We start from the raw sequence: 18935 nt of genomic DNA, 5'->3' as shown, positions 1-18935 counted from the left end.
AGCAGCTGGTTCTATCCATTTATTTATTTTAAAGTTCCATTTGTGATGTAGTTAGAAGAGACTGTCAGCAAGGGAAAGTCAAGTGGAAAGTTTATTTTTTTTTCCCCCAGTGGGTAAAATCTAGACAAGAAGGGAGACTGCTGGCAGGGGGCTTATTGGATTTATTTGGCTTATTATGTTTTTTTTCTAAAAGTCCTTCCCTCTGAGAGCACAAAGTTCTTCATTTCTCTTTTAAGTGCAAAGCCCAAAGTGGGACAATTTAAAAAACGATTTAATTTTTCTTTTCCATGGAAAAGACTAAAGAAAACAGTGATCCTGACTGTAAATTTTCTTTAATTTAAAAGAGAGATTGGAATTCCCATGAGGGGACTGCTTGTTTGGATTCATATTTATTTTTTTTAATCTATCCCTGGGAGTATGTTGATTTTGATTGATAAAATGTGGAATTAGGAGCGCAGCAAACACATGGGGGATTGGGCCATGGAGAGGGCGGGAGGCTGAACCCAGTGCTAGCCCTGCAAACAGAGCGAGGGTACCTCATGGGGAAATCCTCTGCCTCTAAATTGCCTCCATTAGAGATTTTTCATGATTGGTGTACAAGTCACATAAAAAACAAAAATAAACGATAACACGTAAAACCAAAAAGCAATGAAAAAAGAACTTGCATGGTTGAAGAATTTTTGGAAAACGGGGATAAACAAAGAGAGCTAAAATCTTGATGGCAGGATTTCCCTGGACCTGCAATATCCTCATGTACATTGGGAATCTCGAAGAAGGGCTGTAGTGTACAGCCAGGTGGGGGGGCCCACGCGTGGCTGGCAGGGAGATTTTACCCATCTACCACCCGCGCCCACATCTCCTGAGGCTGCTCCTCACTGAAACATAATTGAGGAAATGCTCACGATGAAAAAGCATTGATGAAAACACTGAAAAAATGCTGGTTAAAATGCAAATCAGATCAGGGAGGCGATGATATCTGAAGCCATTATTAACCAACCTAAGTCTTCAATTCCAATTAGTTTATCAAATTAACTGCAAGGGCCTTGCAAAGCTCCTGCGGGAAGGAGGTTGGACTGAAATAAATATGACAGGGGCCAGAGGGCACCAATTGAGTTAACTGGGAGGCCTGGAAGAGAGGTTAGATTGATAAAAGAGAGAACATTTCTGAATTTTGAATATTTACTCTACCAGCTTTCATGCATGTAGCAAATAACCCAAAACCAAATAGGAGAAAACAGATGTTCATTTGATTTACTTAAACACAAGAAGAATCATACAAATCAAATGATAAACCTTTCTGTATTAATTTAAGCATATAATCAAATAAATAATTGTCGGCCATCAGTGGGGGAGCTTATGGCTTTCCCAGCATGCAAATGCGGTTGTTGGTGCGTGGAGAACTGACATCAAAACTCAGAGTTCAGCTGGTTCATGTTGACACCACCAGTGGCACCGAATCTGTTTCCTGTCGTTCTTTTGCACATGGTTAAGTGATATTTCCCAGTCTCTCCTCGAGCTAAGTGGATCTACATGTTTGGGTTCTGGCCAGTGCATTCTGGGCAGAAGTGATATACGCCATCTGCAGTCCTGGCATATACAGAAAGTCCATTTTTCTCAGCCCTGCCACCTGCCAGGTGTATGCCACCAGGGCAAGAAGACGGCCGTCCCAGGATTAAAGCAGCCTGGGTTCCCGAGTCACTATTTGGAGGAGTGTCACACAAGTGTTCATACTGCACTTTGTGTAGGTTAGAAATAAACTTCTATTTTGTTAAGCCACTGAGATTTTGTTTTGGTTAGCACAGTTTACGTTAATTACTCTGGCCAACACAAATTCAGAGACTAAGTTAGCTGTGGAAGCTAAATCTAGACTAAGCTGCTGGTTGTAACTCATTCTTTTTGTATTGACTGTAACAGGACGTACCTTGTTTTACTCCTGCCTTATCCCATGGAAAATGCTTTAAAATCAGATTATGTAAGATTAGCTCTAACATGTTCCAGCTTTCTAATATCCCCCACTGGTACCCTGCTCTTCTCTTCCATCTGCCGCATTGGAAGTGACCACCCTAAACACAAGTGCTCAAATTCCACCGCGGTGTGCTTTGGGTCATAGACAGCCTACGTAGCCGTGGGAGTTAGGTTCCCCGGCGATGAAGTGGAGAACTGCCCCTCAGAGGATGCAGCCTGAGCAGAACCCCGCCAGGATCTGCTGACCTGGTGACCTCGCACATATTTACACCTTGGCCCTTAGCCCAGCCCTGCACAGCTGGCCGCCGCAGTCCTCAATACTTCAGGAACGTCTCCCAAGACAATTCCATGAAAGTGGGAGCTGGTAGGAAAACAAAGATGAAATTAATGTCAACCTTGCTTAGGAATTAAATGAATTTTCAGGAACAGGAACTTTGCCAGACACGCTATGATTCCATCTCCTAACACTCAGAATGAAGAGGTTAAGAGATTATTTGTGTGTGTGTTTACATCTGGTGAATGTCTCATTTGATAAGAATATGTATTTGATTCTAAGTGTGAATGGCTTCTTTTGGCGAATAAATACCGTAGTTCCTGTGCAGAGGAACTCATAAATTGACTTGTCTTTTTTTATAGCCAGTGGTGAATTTCAATTGACAGGTCAGGTATTTTGAATTATGCAAAATGTAGCCCTAAAAAGAGGAAGTAGATCTAGATTTTGTGAGCCCAGAACTTTATACAATTTTGACAGCCTTTGAAAAAAATTACATACAAAATTACATATAAAATTAAATATTTATTTAGAGTGAGAAATAAAATCACAGTGAGTTACAAATTTAAAGTTGACTGCCATAAAAATCTCAAAATCCAGAAACATGATATTTCTATTAGTAGATTGACTAACATAAGCTATACTACTTTTTCATATATTTGGGGTTGTATACTCTTTGGGCATTTCATTATGTAAGAATGACTTTGTAATATTTTCTGTATAGAAAAATAAAAAGATATTTTTTTCTTTTCTTCAGTGTGTTTAGTGTTATTAATGGGTTAAAAGGTTCTTTAGTCTCACACCTTGTTATTGGTAATTTTACATAAATAATTAAAATTGCTAAATTTGGGGAAACTTCTATCCTATCCCTTTCATATGTGAGATGTTATGATTGAAAAAATACCTCCACAGACTAGCTCCTGGTTCCCTACTAGGAAACCTTGCTTCTTGTCACTACCCACTACCCATGTTTTTCTGTTTTATTATGACATGACCTATGGCCTTGCACCTTTGTAACACAATGCTGGGTAGTAGGAGTATTCCTGAAAGCCATTCTTGCATTGGGATGGCTAGCAATAATTTAATTACATGTGGAGACAATGGCAAACCAAATAAATATATTTCACAAAACTCTAACTAAATGTATCTTGTAAGTCATCATCCCCTGAAGTTTATATTAAAAATGCCTATGGCTAGCATTACCCTTAAACTCCAGTAAGCATGTCTGCTGCTCCTAGATGTACCTTAGGAGATTATATGCTTTGGGGTGCCTTCCAAAAAATTGTCTAAGTTTTTCTCTGGCTCCTGAGATTGGCTGCACTGGCAACACCATATGGATGAAGCACCCTGACACTGGACCTGGGCTTGCAAGGCCTCTGGTCCTCATTTCAACCTTTGTATGCTTTCTGACCTGTGATTCGTGTATGGGGTTGACCAGATGCCCCAGTGATCTATGGCACTTAGGTTGTAGCGTGGCCTGGTGAGTGGGTTTCACTCACTGCCAGTATGGAATTTCTTTCATGACATTTTGTTATATTGGACCACCAGAATAGTGACAACACACTGATTTTGGGTGACTCTCAATTATGTCAGACACAGAATGAGTTTGCACCTCACTGTTAACACGTAGGCTTAAGTTGGGTGTGGGCCTTTGTATCTGCTCTCACCAGCTCTTGTTCTAGCTGTTCTAACTGTATCTCACATAGACCCATACATTTTCTAAGATTTAAAAAAATTGTTTATATAGACAAAGACCAGACAAAAATATTTGCCTGGGGCCCTGCACATCCTATGGGTAACCTGACTATGGCTACTTTAGCACAACCTGACAGAATAAAAATGCAAAGCATTTGATGGAAGGAGATGCCCATTTAGCTGATTGAGGTAAAAACATTTTTTGGTCAATTTTATAAAAATATATGACCACTGAATATCTTATTAAATTCCCTTCCAGAGCCTTAGATGGGACTCATATAAGTGAGGAGCTCTGAAACTTCACCGTAAATCTTCTTCAGCTTATTAACTTGATTCTGCAAAATGGTAGTATTCTTAAGACTATTAATGATGCTTCATCAGGACAATGAGTTTAGGGTTTATTCAAAACTACAATCATTTTAAGAACTTTTGTTTTTGCATAATCCTCTCCACTGCATCCTACTCTAAACCCTGCAGAGAGTGGCTTTCCCCCCCACACAACTGACACTAATAGCAAATACAGCAGAATTTGATTAATTCATCTTATATGACCATAATTAATGTAAAAAGGCCAACAATTTCTCAACTCTCTTCTCAGAAGATATCTAATAATAAAGTTCAAGTGCAGTTTAATATGACCTAATTTTAAGAAATATAATAGCTGGAGAATTACTTTGAAAAGTTAGAAGTATTATGCAAATGTAAAGTATCTTCATTATTATTTCTATTATTAGTGGAGCATCTATAAGCTGACATTCAGTTATTTCTTTTATTAAAAAAATAAAAAGTAAAATTGTCTCTTGACATCTACTTCTTTGTGTTCCTTGAGGAATCATATTAGTCTTATTACTTATAGTGCCCAGTACTTAGTGAGCACTCATAAGTATTTATTGAATGAGTGGGTGAATAATCTCCAATGTATATTTAATTTATTTCATTTTTTCAAATTTTATGGTATAAATGAATAGTTCTTTATTTTTTATGTTTATATAAATATGTTTTTTTATTGTTGTTTAAGTACAGTGATCTCCATTTTCACACCACCATACCCCCGGCCTCATCCATCCCTGCCTCCCACCTTCCAACCTATTACCTCCTTTGGCTTTGTCCATGTGTCCTTCATACATGTTCCTTGATGGCCCTTCCCCTATTATCCCTCTCCTCTCTCCTCTCTGGTAACTGTCAGTTTGTTCTTTATCTCAATGTCTCTGGTTGTATTTTGCTTGCTTGTTTGTTTTGTTGATTAGGTTCCCTTTACAGGTGAGATCATATGGTATTTTTCTTTCACTACCTGGCTTATTTCACTTAGCATAATGCTCTCCATCCAGATCCATCCCTGCTTTTGTTAAGGGTAGGAGCTCCTTCTTTATTTCTGCTGTGTAGTATTCCATCGTGTAAGTGTACCATAGTTTTTTTAATCCACTCATTTACTGATGGGCACCTAGGTTGTATCCAGTACTTGGCTATTATAAATTGTGCTGCTGTAAACATTGGGGTGTATAGGTTCTTTTGAATTGGTGTTTCAGGATCCTTAGGGTATAATCCCAATAGTAGTATTGCTGGGTCAAAAGACCGTTCTTTAAATACTAAATTTTACTCAAATCTAAGTATTTTCTAAGGATAAATTTCCAGAGTTTAAATTTCTAAACAATTTCAACATTTTTAAAGCTTTTGGTATTCATTGTCAAACCACCTTCTAGAAATGTTCATCCATTTAACAAGTATTTATTAAGTGTTTATTAAGGGCCAGACACTGTTCTAAGTGCTGGGGATACAGTGATAATAAGACATTCAGTATTATATTACATTATATTCAGGAAAATAGGAGATAAAAGATAACCAAATCAACATATAATTTCAGGTAATAATGAATATTATAAAGAAATAGGAGACCAGAGAGTTTGGTTAATTTGTATTATTGTTTTCAAATACACACCTAACTCATCCACTTGCAGGAGGGACAATGGGAAAGAGGATAGGAAGAGAAAAATATTGGAAAAGAGAAAATATTCAGAAAATGGGGGATTAACTGACACTCTTTTTCAATTGATGTGAATTTCTGAGGACCCACAACAATTGTATGGCCCACCAGTCAATCAGGAGCTTGTGATCTCAAGCAATAAGTCAAATTTTGGCCCAAGTCTTTCTCACAATTGGGCCAAATGGGTCAAAGAATCTCCCTGTAGCTATTTCTCCAATCGCCAAAGGTATAATTGGAATACAGATACTCATCCACATGGGCTTTGTCACCTGTGGAATAGGGTCCATTATGGTAGGGAGCTAAAGAAATTAGCTCTACCATCAAAGATTTATTCCATGCTCTACCACTCAGAAGCAACTGGTCTGCTAAAACGGTAGAATGGCCGACTAAAGATGGAGTTAATTTTCCTTTGATGTAAAAACACACGGGGGTTCTATCTTAGAAAGCAGAGTCAGTGATAGGATGCTGTTTCTCCTCCTGCCAAAATACATGGGTCCCAGGACTGAGGACAGAAGCAGACATAGTTCTTCTCATTGTTATTTTTCATAGCCCTCTTGCAGAATTTTTACTTCCTGTCCCTGGAATGTTGAGATGTGCAGTTTTGATGGCTTTTGTCTTCTATAGTGTTTGTCCTTTGTCTTGTCTTTTATGGTATTTCTGTACTTTGTTTTCTCATGTGACCAGCCTTCACATGCTTGAGAATGGCAGTGATATCTTCTTGAAGTGCTTTACTTCAGCCTAAACAGTGCCATTCAGTTAAATTAGTTTGATTGCCTTGTGTTTCACATAGTTTTTAAAGAGAACATTTTAGACTTTAATTCTGATAGTTGGTTTTTCTTATACTAATTACAGCAGTGGCTCTTAAGGTAAGAATATCTAGAATTTTAGAGGCACCACATGTAATTATGGGGGTATATAATTGTATTTTTGTCTCGTTTACTGCATTATTTTGAAGCTATGACTTCAGATATGGATATTTGTAAGTGGATATTTGGCTGACCCAGTATGATTTTTCTGTTTCATGAAGGAACGGGAAGTAAATTGTAAGACTAAAAGGGCAATCCTTTAAAGCAGTGATAGCTGCCTAAATATTAATATACATAGTAACCACTTGTTGATCTTTGTTAAAATTCAGACTCTGAGTCAGTAGTTCTGAAGTCGGACCCCAGACGCTGGTTTTCAGTGGATGCTGCTGGTCTGTGGGCTACTCTTTTGAGTAGTTAGGTTCTAAAAAAACTCAATTCAGTAGAGAATTACTCTCGCTCACAAGGCGGAAGTATTCTCATTGACCCATTGGGCACTTAATGTAAGTGGATCCCTTCAATCCTTTTAGGGTGTTCCCATATGCTAGCAGAACCATACAAGACACCTCAGAAAAATTGCCCATCAGCCATTTCTAGGTTCAATACCTAGAAACTTTACAAAAAATGAATGACTTTCAAACTGCTCTTGTTCAATTTCCTGTGTAACTGCATGAGTGTCTCTATGGGACAATGGTGTGATTGATAGTAAGAGGCCCGTAGACTCAGTTATAGAATACAATTTTTCCTTAATGGTGAAAGACAGGGAAATTGAAGGTCATTACAAAGGCAGGATACAGTAAGATGTGCTTTCAGTTGAAGTCTTCCCAGGTCCCTAGGTCTCTATAAGAACATACAGCAGCTTCTAATGACACCTGCATGAAGTTAGAGTTCTTGCACTGATGAGAAGTGCCTCTTTTAAATTGTTGGGATGCAATTGTCTTCTCATGTCTTTGCTGATAGTATGAGGACTCAACCTGCCTGTGTGCCAGCTCATGGTAAAACAAGCAAGCAAGCAAGCAAGCAAGCAAGAAAACAAACAAACAATCTGAAGACCTTCCTAAGTGTTCTCTGTAAGACCAACTGAATCAAAGATCATTTTATTGGATGTAGCATCTCTTAGCAGGCCCACACATCAGACTTGCCCAAGATCCATCTGCATTTATCATGTGGACAAAAATGGGCAGATATCAGGGAATGATGGAAAATATCTGCTCCTAAGATACCAAAAGAAAGATAAGTCAATGCCATATGTTTCCCCTTATTTCATCACTTTTGCCTTCTAAGTCACCAATATGGCAACTGATGAAAGCTTAATTGTGCTTTATGAGAAAAATTCTGATGTACAAAATTATTTCTCTGAGAAATAATTTTTTAAAAAGAAATATTAACAAAAATAGAATAAATGCATAAGATCAGAGAATGATAGAACTGTAGATTAATCTTGAAATGTTCTAACTCAGACTTCAGGCGAAGATAGAGGCATAGGTAGATATGCTTTGCTTCCTCACACAACCAAAAAAAGGACAACAAATTTAAAAACAAAAAGCAACCAAAACTGCCAGAAAAACAAGCTGTATGGAAGTCTGATAACCAAGGTGTTAAAACAGAAACATTCGTCCAGACTGGTAGGAGGGGTGTAGATGGGCAGCCAAGGTGAAGAGGATGTGCAGTGAGGCAGAAAACTGGGCAGGCAAGGTGGCAGCTGGCAGACTGGGAGGTCCCACATTTGTGTGCAGATAAGCTGGGAGGAACAACTGGGGAATGAGACAGACCGCATAATCCAGGGTTCTAACACAGAAAACTAAAGCTTCAAAACCTCTGGAAAAGGTACAGGAAATAAGAAGCATAAATGGTAGGTATGAAATAGACAGGGGGAGGTAAAGAATAGTTATGGGAAATGGAGAAGCCAAAGAATTTATATGTACAACCCAACCCATGGACATTAACTAAGGAGGGGGAAATGCTGGAGGAAGGGGGTGCAGGTTGTAGGGGGATAAAGGGAAGAAGAAAATGGGACAAGCATAATCAATACATATACTAAAATGTTCTAATTCATAAAATTTATGATGAAGTCATTATGACATGATTATCCTGAAGACAGAATTTACAGCTTGGCTTCTCTGTAAGCCTACAGCCGTTTCTAAACAAAATACTGTAGTGGATTATCTGATTGACTCTTGAATATCATTTTATCCCAGATGACCCATCTGCCTCTCAGTTGGTGTCACTCGCTTAGTGGTTGTTTTGGTCCCGGGTTGGGTACGTGTCCTAAATTGGTCCAATTAAACCAGAATGGAGGGTTTATTCCAATTAACATTGAGGGCCAAGTTTTCTCTCTCTTCTCTTTTTCCAAATGCTAACAAAGACAATCTGTATCCACAAAGGGAACCTGGCTTTGGATGAACCAACAATTTGTGCGATGGGACAGATAGAGCAAAAGAACTCGAGTCCTTTTTAAGTACAAATATTGATCACTAATTCTATCTACCTCTGAACTTCCCACACTTTTCTTCATTGTTTAAGTGAATTGGACTGAGGTTTTCAGAAAATATGGTGGTTAGAGCATGGGCTCTGGCACTTGACTGCCTGGGTCCAAATCTTTGCTTTGCTACTTACTAGTCATGTGGTCTTGGGCTAGTTAATTAAAGTCCTGTGTCTCAGTTTTCCTATTTGTAAAATGGAAATAAAAATAGCACCCCAGATTCTAGAGTTATTCTGAGATTAAATGAATTAATGCTTATAAAGTGCTTGAAACAGTGACTGGTGAATGCATGTACTACTACTATAATATTACTGGTAATAACCTGAGGCTCTTAATCCATTTACTCAAGTATCAGTTAAATATATATTGAGTGAGCACAGCATACATTGTTTGATTGAGATTTGAATATGCGTTTATGCTCACCATTTAAATGTTTAAACTCCTTTCCTTCCTTCCTTCCTTCCTTCCTCCCTTCCTCTCTCCGTCTCTCATTTCTTTACTTTGGGATTATGATATAGACATGGTAATTTTTTGGCAATCACAAGAAGAAAACATTGTAGGAATTTGATGATTGAATTTTGCTGTTTATTAATTGTCCAGAAGCATAGTCTTTGTGAGCCAAATGGAAAGTTTTCTCTTGTTTGGATCAAAAGAGACTTAGCCAATATGATTCACTCTCCACATGGCCATATGAGATACATTCTTTACCATCTAGAGCATGTTGGATATGAAATTATAAGGTAAAGGCTCAAGAATAAAAAAACCAGACTCTCAGGCTTTAGAGAACTTTAAAAGGAGCAGCACAGGGAATTTTAGTTAGTGAAATACTTCTTGTGCTGATGTAATGTGTCATAAATGAAGTTAAGTTCCCTGTCTTCTCTTCCTGGTCTGTTGGTAGGCATTCTCACTCTGAAGTGTCTTTCGTTGTATGTTGATCTGTGGCGTCATTCAAGTGTTTGCTCTCTGGTGGCCTGGTGATTGACTGTCTCGGATGAATCAGGGACATTCCACAAAGGGGGCTCCTAGCATCATTAATGTAAAATACATTCCACCATGGAATGAAAGCATTTAACATATGTGGTGGAAGGTAGCTTACCTTCACTCCCTATCAGATGACATGCCAAGTTTCCCTGGATTTAGAGAGATACTATGAGTTCTGTGAGGAAACTTCCTCTGGATTCCCATACGAAATGTAGAGAACAGTTCTTGGACTGAGATCTCTTGACTATAGGTGTGTTTTTTTTTAGGGCTGCGGTGAGCCCATCTGAGTCCAGTGCACATGGTTTACCTGCCCTCTGCCTTTGAGAATAAGGTGTTTGAACTAGAGCTCCTCATGCCATAACAATAAGGAAATGTTATTTTGAGGGTGGAAAAACACTGAGTTAGAACCTGGAAATGGTGATCTCCTAAGCCCTGAATCCAGCTTCAGCATTTCCCATTATTCCTAGATGTCTGCTCATAGGTACAGAAGCCTATGTGGCAAAAGTGGGTGCCGCAGTGCTGGAATTTCTACGTTATTTCTTGTGGTGCTGAAACAACGGGAACACTATTGGCAGAACGAAATGAGATACCATATGTCACAGTGGCTAGTGCTGTGCGACTAGGACTCAATGATAAGAACCAAGAAATCTTCACTTTTCAATTTCTGTTTATCATGGAATTTTCTATCTTGGAATAAAAAAATCTCAGATGTAGTTTTTTTCATATTATAGTAGAAATGCCAGAAAAATCATTTCTATGGAAATTTCTCTTTGTCTTTTTCTATGGGGGATAAAACACAGAAAACTTTTTCATTTTATATGTTCCATAAAAATCGTTGAAGTTGACCCCTAGGAAAACTTGTAGCCATTGTGTTTCTTTCCCCCGAATATTCATTCCTCAGAAGCACAGCAAATGTTAGAATTAATCATAATTTTTTCTGGTAGTGTTTCTTGTTGGAGTAACTTGTTGGAACGCTTTAAAATGGCTTGGAGGAATCAGGGAACAATGCTGCAGCTGATTACGTAGTTTAGTGGAGAGGAGCCCGAGTTTAGTATCTTCTATTCACGTTCCAGAGACAAAAGGCCATAAAATAAATCTTTGTTACTGTTTATTTAGTGCTTACCATTTCTCCTTTATTGTGCTCATCTCATAAATGTATATTTTATTCATGCACTGAATGACTATATGAGTTTTAGTATTAGAAACTGTTTGTTATTAACATTTTAGAGACGAGGAAACTCAGATCTGGTGAGACTACACGACTTGCACAGCACTCGCAGCTAATAAATGCTGGAGCTGGAAGTTTCAAAGCCTCTGGTGTTCTGAACCAGTAGGACACGCTGCTCCCCCAGTACAGAATCAGCTGATAATTTCGCTACCCAACATAAAGTGTTAAGGAAAGCAACAGATAGCACTTTCCACTGGTTGATTTCTTCTTCATTCACTTGGAGTTTGTTTCTTTTTTGGAGTGACTTGAGCAAGAGAAGAAAATGATTAGCACATGCCTCCATACAGAGATGTCACAAATGAATAATTTTCATATTACTGGGTCAATCAACCTTGAAATTTCCAATCTGACCAATGAATGTTTTGGAGATGGGTATCATCTCATGTTGTTAACATAAGCTCTAAGTCAGCCAATTTGGGCGCCAATCATACAATCAGCATATTTCACCTGCAGATAAAACAGATGTGTAAAGCATAGCAGAGAACCATTGAAATGGAGGTGAGGCGAGTGGTTGCAGCTATTTATAGGAGCATACGAGGGTGTAAGAAGGCATCAAGTGGTGGTGGAAGAGCAAAGGACTTAAATCAGAACTGGGTTCCAGTCATGACTCATACTGACCAGCTGTTCTCTGGCTATGTTTTTTAGCCTCAGTGTGTCTTAATGTCATCACCACTAGAGACATTAATAGTAATTACTTGATAGGGTTATGGTAAGTGCTAAATAAAATGCCATACAGCACATGGCTAGTAGTGAGCAATTAGGGCTGAAGAAATAAAATTGGAATCTGCACTTTGGAACCTTTAGACAGTCATGAGTTGATTGGTAACTTTTCTTTCTGAAAGGCCATTTCTAGTCACCGCATTAAATTTGCACATTTTTTTTGTACTGAGATATAGATGAGACTTGAAATGAAAGATAAAAGATCATTTTGTAGTTAGTGGTATTAAACTCATATTCCAGAAAATAATTCTTGGTCAGGTGCAATGTTTAATGATGATAACAAAAATACTCATAATAAAGCCCATAATTATAGGTTTTGGCAGCCTGACAGTCTGTTTTTATGAACTGTGATTGAACACAATTTTCTCAGGATAATAAACTGTTTGAACCGGGCACCAGCAGAATTCTCTGAAAAATCTGGAGTCAAAGGGAGCTAATTTTTCATAGTTTAAGAAGGCGAGGGCTACAGGGAACTGTATCCGGGGCTCTCTTTGCGTAACTCTCTGTTCCATTAGATGCCTAATGGATGTCAGTGATGATGGTAAACACGTTGTCCCTTTGCGTGTGAAAGATCAGGTGGTGAGAGAGACGCCCCACCTGCCACACTCAAAGCGTACCATGGTCCGTGGTTGATCCGAGCTGGTCTGCTTCCTTCTCAAACAAGGAGCTACCAGTCTTTTTTAAACTTTTTAAACTTGTTTCCTTGAAAATTAAACTGGAAGGTTACACCTGAGGAAATTGAGTTTGATTTATTCCAGAATAAAATTTTTTAAAACAAATCCTTGCTGGGCTAAAAAATATTTCATTAATTCAACAATAGCTGAATTCCCTTAACTCATGGCTTCAGCCTGTATTCCAGCGTTATGAGGCCGATCCATTGCCAGCATTCTCTTGGGATCCTTCACTCACGCACTACCCAGTGGGTTGCTTTGGAGTCCGCAGATGAAAACTTCAAATTTTCTCAATTAAATGAGATGCACGTGAAAGTGCTCAGCAAGGTCACGGGATAGAGCAGAACAAATGAAGGTTTAATTTTCCTCCCAATTTTCATTTTTTCCCCTTTCATCCTCCAAGCAATATGAAAAACATTTATGGTGATATGCCACTGATTCCCAAGGTGATTTTTGGAAACAGTACTTTGAGCAAACATGAAATCAAAAGCAGCAGTTTCTTTCACTCTGCGAGCTATTTTTGTAAACCCAGAAGATGCATTGGGTCACTTATGGCTTCCTGGGGAGTCCTTCTTAATTGGATCTCAATGAGGTTCCATTTTGTTCAATCAACACCTTAGAGAGAAAATTATTTGTATCAATTTGTGGCCTATTTTTGCTGTTTGTTTTGATCATCATAAGCCATTTACAATTGAAAATGTATCATTGATTGATGTAGAACATTTATAAAAAGCTAAAATTTAATTATAAAGCACAATAAAACATATTTACTTTTGTTTCTGTTCTCCTGGGAAGAATTTTATGAAACAATTTTTCTTTTGTATCTGGACTGGCAGAATATTTTAAAATGGTACAATAGAAAATACTGCCTGCAAGTTGATAAATTTATTAAACTTCAACTTTGTTTTCCTTCCTTCCTTCACTTCTCCTACCTGATTTACTGTGTGCTTAGAACTTGGTATGAAAAAGTAAAAATTAAAAAATGACATTGATTACCCACAATATACTGGCAAAGATAAGGCAAATTCCCACATAGCAATGATTAAAGAATGAATGTATTAAAAGAATAGAGGGAATAATTGTTAAAGATTTAATGAGTGTGCCAGACATACTATCTTGGGCCTTAAATATATAAAAAATTGTAATTTAATCATCACACAACCCATGAGGTAAGCATTTCTCCCCCGCAACATTTCCTAGATTAGATAATTGAGGTATAAAAAAGTTAAAAACAAAACATGTTTAGTTATTACATTGTTAGTGGCAGAACTGAGATAAACATCCAGGCATATTTGCTCTTTCTACCACACTTTGATGCATCCTATATTAGTTTCTTAGTGGTGCTATAACAAATTTATCACATACTTAAAACAACAAAAATTTATTATTTTTACATTTCTGGAGGTCAGAAGTCCAAAATGAGTATCATGGGGCTAAAATCAAGGTCTTTTGTGGAACTCGATGGGAGAATCAGTGTTCTTGTCTTTTCCAGCTTCCAGAGGCTTTCTGCAGTCCTTGGCTAGTGGCCCCTTTCACCTGCAAAGCCAACAATGCCCAATCATATTTTTTACTTAAATGATATTGAATCCCAGACTAAGAGCTCTGGGCTTTATTTCACACTGAGTATGGATCCTCTGAAGGATGTTTGGTGCAGACTGGCATAATCAGATACTATGGCAGCAAGGTGGAGGAAGCTGAAAAAGGAAGAGAACGATCTTTTGGGTCATTATTGCAATGGAATTTGCCAGAAAGAAGGGAGCCTGTCTGTTAGGTGGATGACAGACGACAGTAGGTATGCAAAAGAAAGCAGGACCAAAAGATATTCAGAGGAAATGTCGTAGGATTTTGCCTTTGTTTGCCACTGAAGGCAGGGAAGCAGAATGAGTGAATGACCAGGTGAATTTTAAGCACACGTTGCTGACATGCTTGTTGGCACCAAGAGACAGGAAGTCAGAAGGAGTTACACTCAGTTTTCTGAAGCTTTAGTTTGAAACACCAGCCAGGCAGATATTAACATGCAAAAGAACAAATACATTTTTTTATTATCACCTTGAGGTTTAAGTGAAGGTAGACAGGGCCTTGGGGAGTGAGAGGCTCCACTGAAAACCAACAGGCAACATCCATACGCTGCAGTGGCTTGTGAGATGGTCCAGACTGTCGGAGGGCAGTTCAGCAAGGTGTGTTAAGGCCTTTGAACTTGTATGAGCTCTGCAATCCTCTGATTCCACATCACCATTCATAACAATCTAAATTTTGTAAATAACCTACTTATCCTATAGGGAGAATTGTTAAAGAAGTTGTAAGTGCAAATGGTGGACTATTATGCAGACATTTGAAAGTTATATTTAGACAACCAAAATGTCTTTCGATAGATGATTGTCTTTTCAATTGAATAGTAACTTTTGACCCTATTTGTTCTGTGCCTCTCCCCCAATGGACTTCCAGAATGTTCATGCTTTCTCCAACACTGAGAAGAAACCTCCTGGATTTTAGCCCCTAGTAAAATGTACTCCATTATCAAAGGGCAGGAAGGACAGGATAATGGTACATATAGTTGCATAGGTCAGCATTACAGGGGCTGGCCCAGAGGAGGTGCTTGATTAATAGTATTGAGCTAATCAGTGAATTTTTTAAAAATTAAAGCACAACTATTGGCCCAAGTTCATCATATCTTCAACTGTGATCCTTTATGCTTTTTGGTTGCTGTCTTTTTTCAAGACAGGCAGTTCCTCTCTCCTTCGTGTGTCTTCAGTGGGTGGCTCAGGTTATTTCTCTCCAGTGGAACTCTCCTTCACTTACCCTTTTCGTGTTCAATTCTCTTTCTTTCTGAGCATTCTTCAAATACACAAGGGCATTTAATCTTCCAATGCGAAGTGCCGGCCACTCCAGATTTGTGTCACCTGAGAAGCTTAATGTTCTACTAACTGTTCCATCATGCAGATCAGTGGCAGAAACATGGAATACCGATATTTTCAAGTCAAAGTGAAGAAAAAATCCACTAGTGACGCTCCCCCTCTGCTCCTAAGGTTGACACCGATCTATTGATTATCCTTCTGAGTACAGCCTCTGTAATAACACAGTGTATCTCTCCCACTATCTATCAAGCATTGTGGCCTCCCAAGGAGCCACAGATGATACATTAAAATAGTTTATTGGCATAGAACATCTTTAGTCTCAGGAGAACAAGATGTTTTACACAATAAGTGGGTGGTAAATCAAATTTTTTTTAAATGGAATTATTTTTAGATGCTCTTAGGGGCTGTTTACAGGAGACCTATAATAAAACCGATTGTCAAATGAAAAATCTCTAAGAAAACTTAATAATTATCCCCTAAAGTATTTCCTTGAGATTGGCTATTTTACAGCAAATTTTCTCAGAGGAGACTGCCTATACTCATTTTTCCCCCCATGAGCTTTATAAAATCCGTAAGGCCTAATAGCTCTTGGAGCTGTGTGTGACTTATCTGAGGATTAATGACTCAACCTCCATGCTCCTTTGCCGGTGTCCCATCTCCCCTCTTAGACCTCACAGCCACGGATGCCTTGAAGAAAAATGGCTCATCTACCCAAATCATCCATTACTGAGGCTGGAGCTTTCCAGTTTGCTTACCTTTCTCATGTCGAGGCTTTGTTTAAATATAGCAGGGCTTGAAAAGTTGCTGTTGGAATTAGTTCTAATTCTGTGCCCTGCTACTGGAGAGCAGAAACTCAGTGGCCATGTTCCATGAAGCAGGGTAGCAGCACGGTGAATCCGTGGTTGCTCATTGAGCACTAATTTAAGGCAGACACCTCTGTGGTCAGCATTAAGTTCATAGACAGGAGACTTAGGAAATTGCAGGCAACATTTTGTGAGTATGTGTGCTTCCCCGTCACCCCCAAGAGTTTTTTTCACCAGATCCTTGGTTTTCATCCAATCAGGATCCAGAGAACCTTAAGAACCACTACATTATGAGTATCTTTAGTTTGTAGCCCCATATTCATACACTTTCTGTATAACATTTAAAAACAAAGTTTAAACTTTATTAGTAATCAGAGAGATGTGAATATACTTATAGTACATTTTATTTATCGCTATGGTGCAGTTGCAAGAATGGAACTTCTCAGTGTTGACAGTGTTGAGGCTCATATGGCTGGTGGAAATTTATGCTTTTGGCAGGGATTTGGCGAACGTCTTGGAATATATGCATGATTGAATCAGCAATTCTGTTTTGAGGAATTTAGCCTAAGGGAGAGAATTGGACAAGTATACAAAGATATTTATCTCAAGATGTTTATTACAATCTTGTTTATAATAGCGAAAAGTTTATAACTGCAGTAACAGCAGTTCATTAAAGTCAGTTATGGTATATTCATAAAGTAAAATTCTACAAAATAATATAGTTGTAGTTATCCATATGGAAAGATACTTACAGCATGTTATGTACAAATGTTGGGTAAAATAATATGTGTAGCGTTGAATAGAAACTGTATTTATTTGGCAGAAATGGGAAAGCAGTCTGAATGTACACTGAAAAAAATAGTCATCAAAGTGACATTTGAGTTAACTCCTAATTAGATTTTAGGAGGTTTTTATTTTTGCCTATTTTTAAAAAATATATTTTGTCAATGAAGATATTTAACATATACTATAAACATATATGCAGTAACTATAAATGTTTACAAAACACTTGGTGAAAATATTATATTCGAAGAATGTCCAAGGGTTCTTCTGCAGTGATCTAATAGGTAAAACTTTATTTTCTCATTATAGACACAAATCATTCATTTATTGACATTTAACTATTGATTTGCAGAAGGCAGAACATTTCTTTCTGGAGGGATCAATCCATGCATATATTTTGTGTTTGGGTTCTCTGTGCTCTGTCTAGAATCACCAAATGCTTCACTAAATGTGTGAAGTATGACGTGAGTTTCTTATAGTTTATCCTCATTTCTTCCTTCTACCCCCCAGCACAGGGACGAGAACAGTTTCCCTGGCATTAGAGTTTGGTGGACCTGTCAAAATAGTCAGAGCGGCATGTTTACTCACTTCTTCATCAAAACTTTATGGTACCTAATATATTCCAGGTACTATTCTGAGAACCTTGCAAATGTGAACTCCTTAGCACTCTAAGCCACCCTAAAAGTGAAGGCTTATTATTGCTACCATTTTATAGATAGAGGAAACAAGGATTTACATAAAGGTCAAGGAACTAGTCTGAGACGGGATGCTGCCGAGTCTAAGTGAACATTTATCTTCAAGTGGTAATTAGAGAGACAATATAAGAAACTGAAGTAACCCGGGTTGTCTTACAATAGGGAAGAAATGTCATACAGCCACCGAAAGTGATTTTGGATACTTTTCAAAAGGGTGAGAAGTGTTTCCAATAAAATCTACACCAAGAGTTCAGATATAATAGCAATATTGCAAGTCTGAGCAAAAATGGCTAAATATATCAAGTAGGGGGAAAAGTAAGTAAAAGTAACTGTATGTTAGTGGCAACGGCTTTAAGGAGGAGTGAGAGTGGGGATGATTTTAATTTATTTTTAATTACTTTCTAATTTTCCAAAGTGAGTGAACATTATTACTTTAAAATGAGAGTTGTGATTTTTTTCCTTCAAGCTACTATCTAACAAGAAAAGTAGTACAACTAAGGAGAAAAGGCACTAAAGTTTAAAATCTGGAAATTCGATGTCTGGTTTTATGGTGATACCAATATGTGTGACCCTGAGCAGATATCTTAGGGACATTGATTGACTGTAAGTAAATTTATGGATATTCATTGAATTGTGCCAAAACTCCAGTCTCAGGGGAAGATGGCCCACCTTTTTTTCTTCAGTGCTAGGTTCCTCACTTAGTAGAAGTGCAAAAACTGAAAAGTACAAAGTAAGTGTACAAAGGGCTGGATTACACTATCTAAGCAGAGGGCTAAGAGGTCTACTGGGAAAATCTGTATGAAAAAAATAGTGTATAATTCTACTGTTAAGTGTGAATTTGCTTTGTTGTTTTTTCTTATCTATTCAAAATTTTGATGCACGCAATTAAAGCACAATAATGTTTTGATGGGAAGGGTAACATGTTGAACATATTCCCAATGAGGAATTAGATCTACTTTTCTCTAGCCAGAAGCATGGACAGCTGGAAATAGCAAAATTGAG

The sequence above is a fragment of the Phyllostomus discolor genome, chromosome 4, assembly GCF_004126475.2.
Source record: "Phyllostomus discolor isolate MPI-MPIP mPhyDis1 chromosome 4, mPhyDis1.pri.v3, whole genome shotgun sequence".
Taxonomy (NCBI): domain Eukaryota; kingdom Metazoa; phylum Chordata; class Mammalia; order Chiroptera; family Phyllostomidae; genus Phyllostomus; species Phyllostomus discolor.
Note: the sequence above shows the minus strand (reverse complement) of the source record.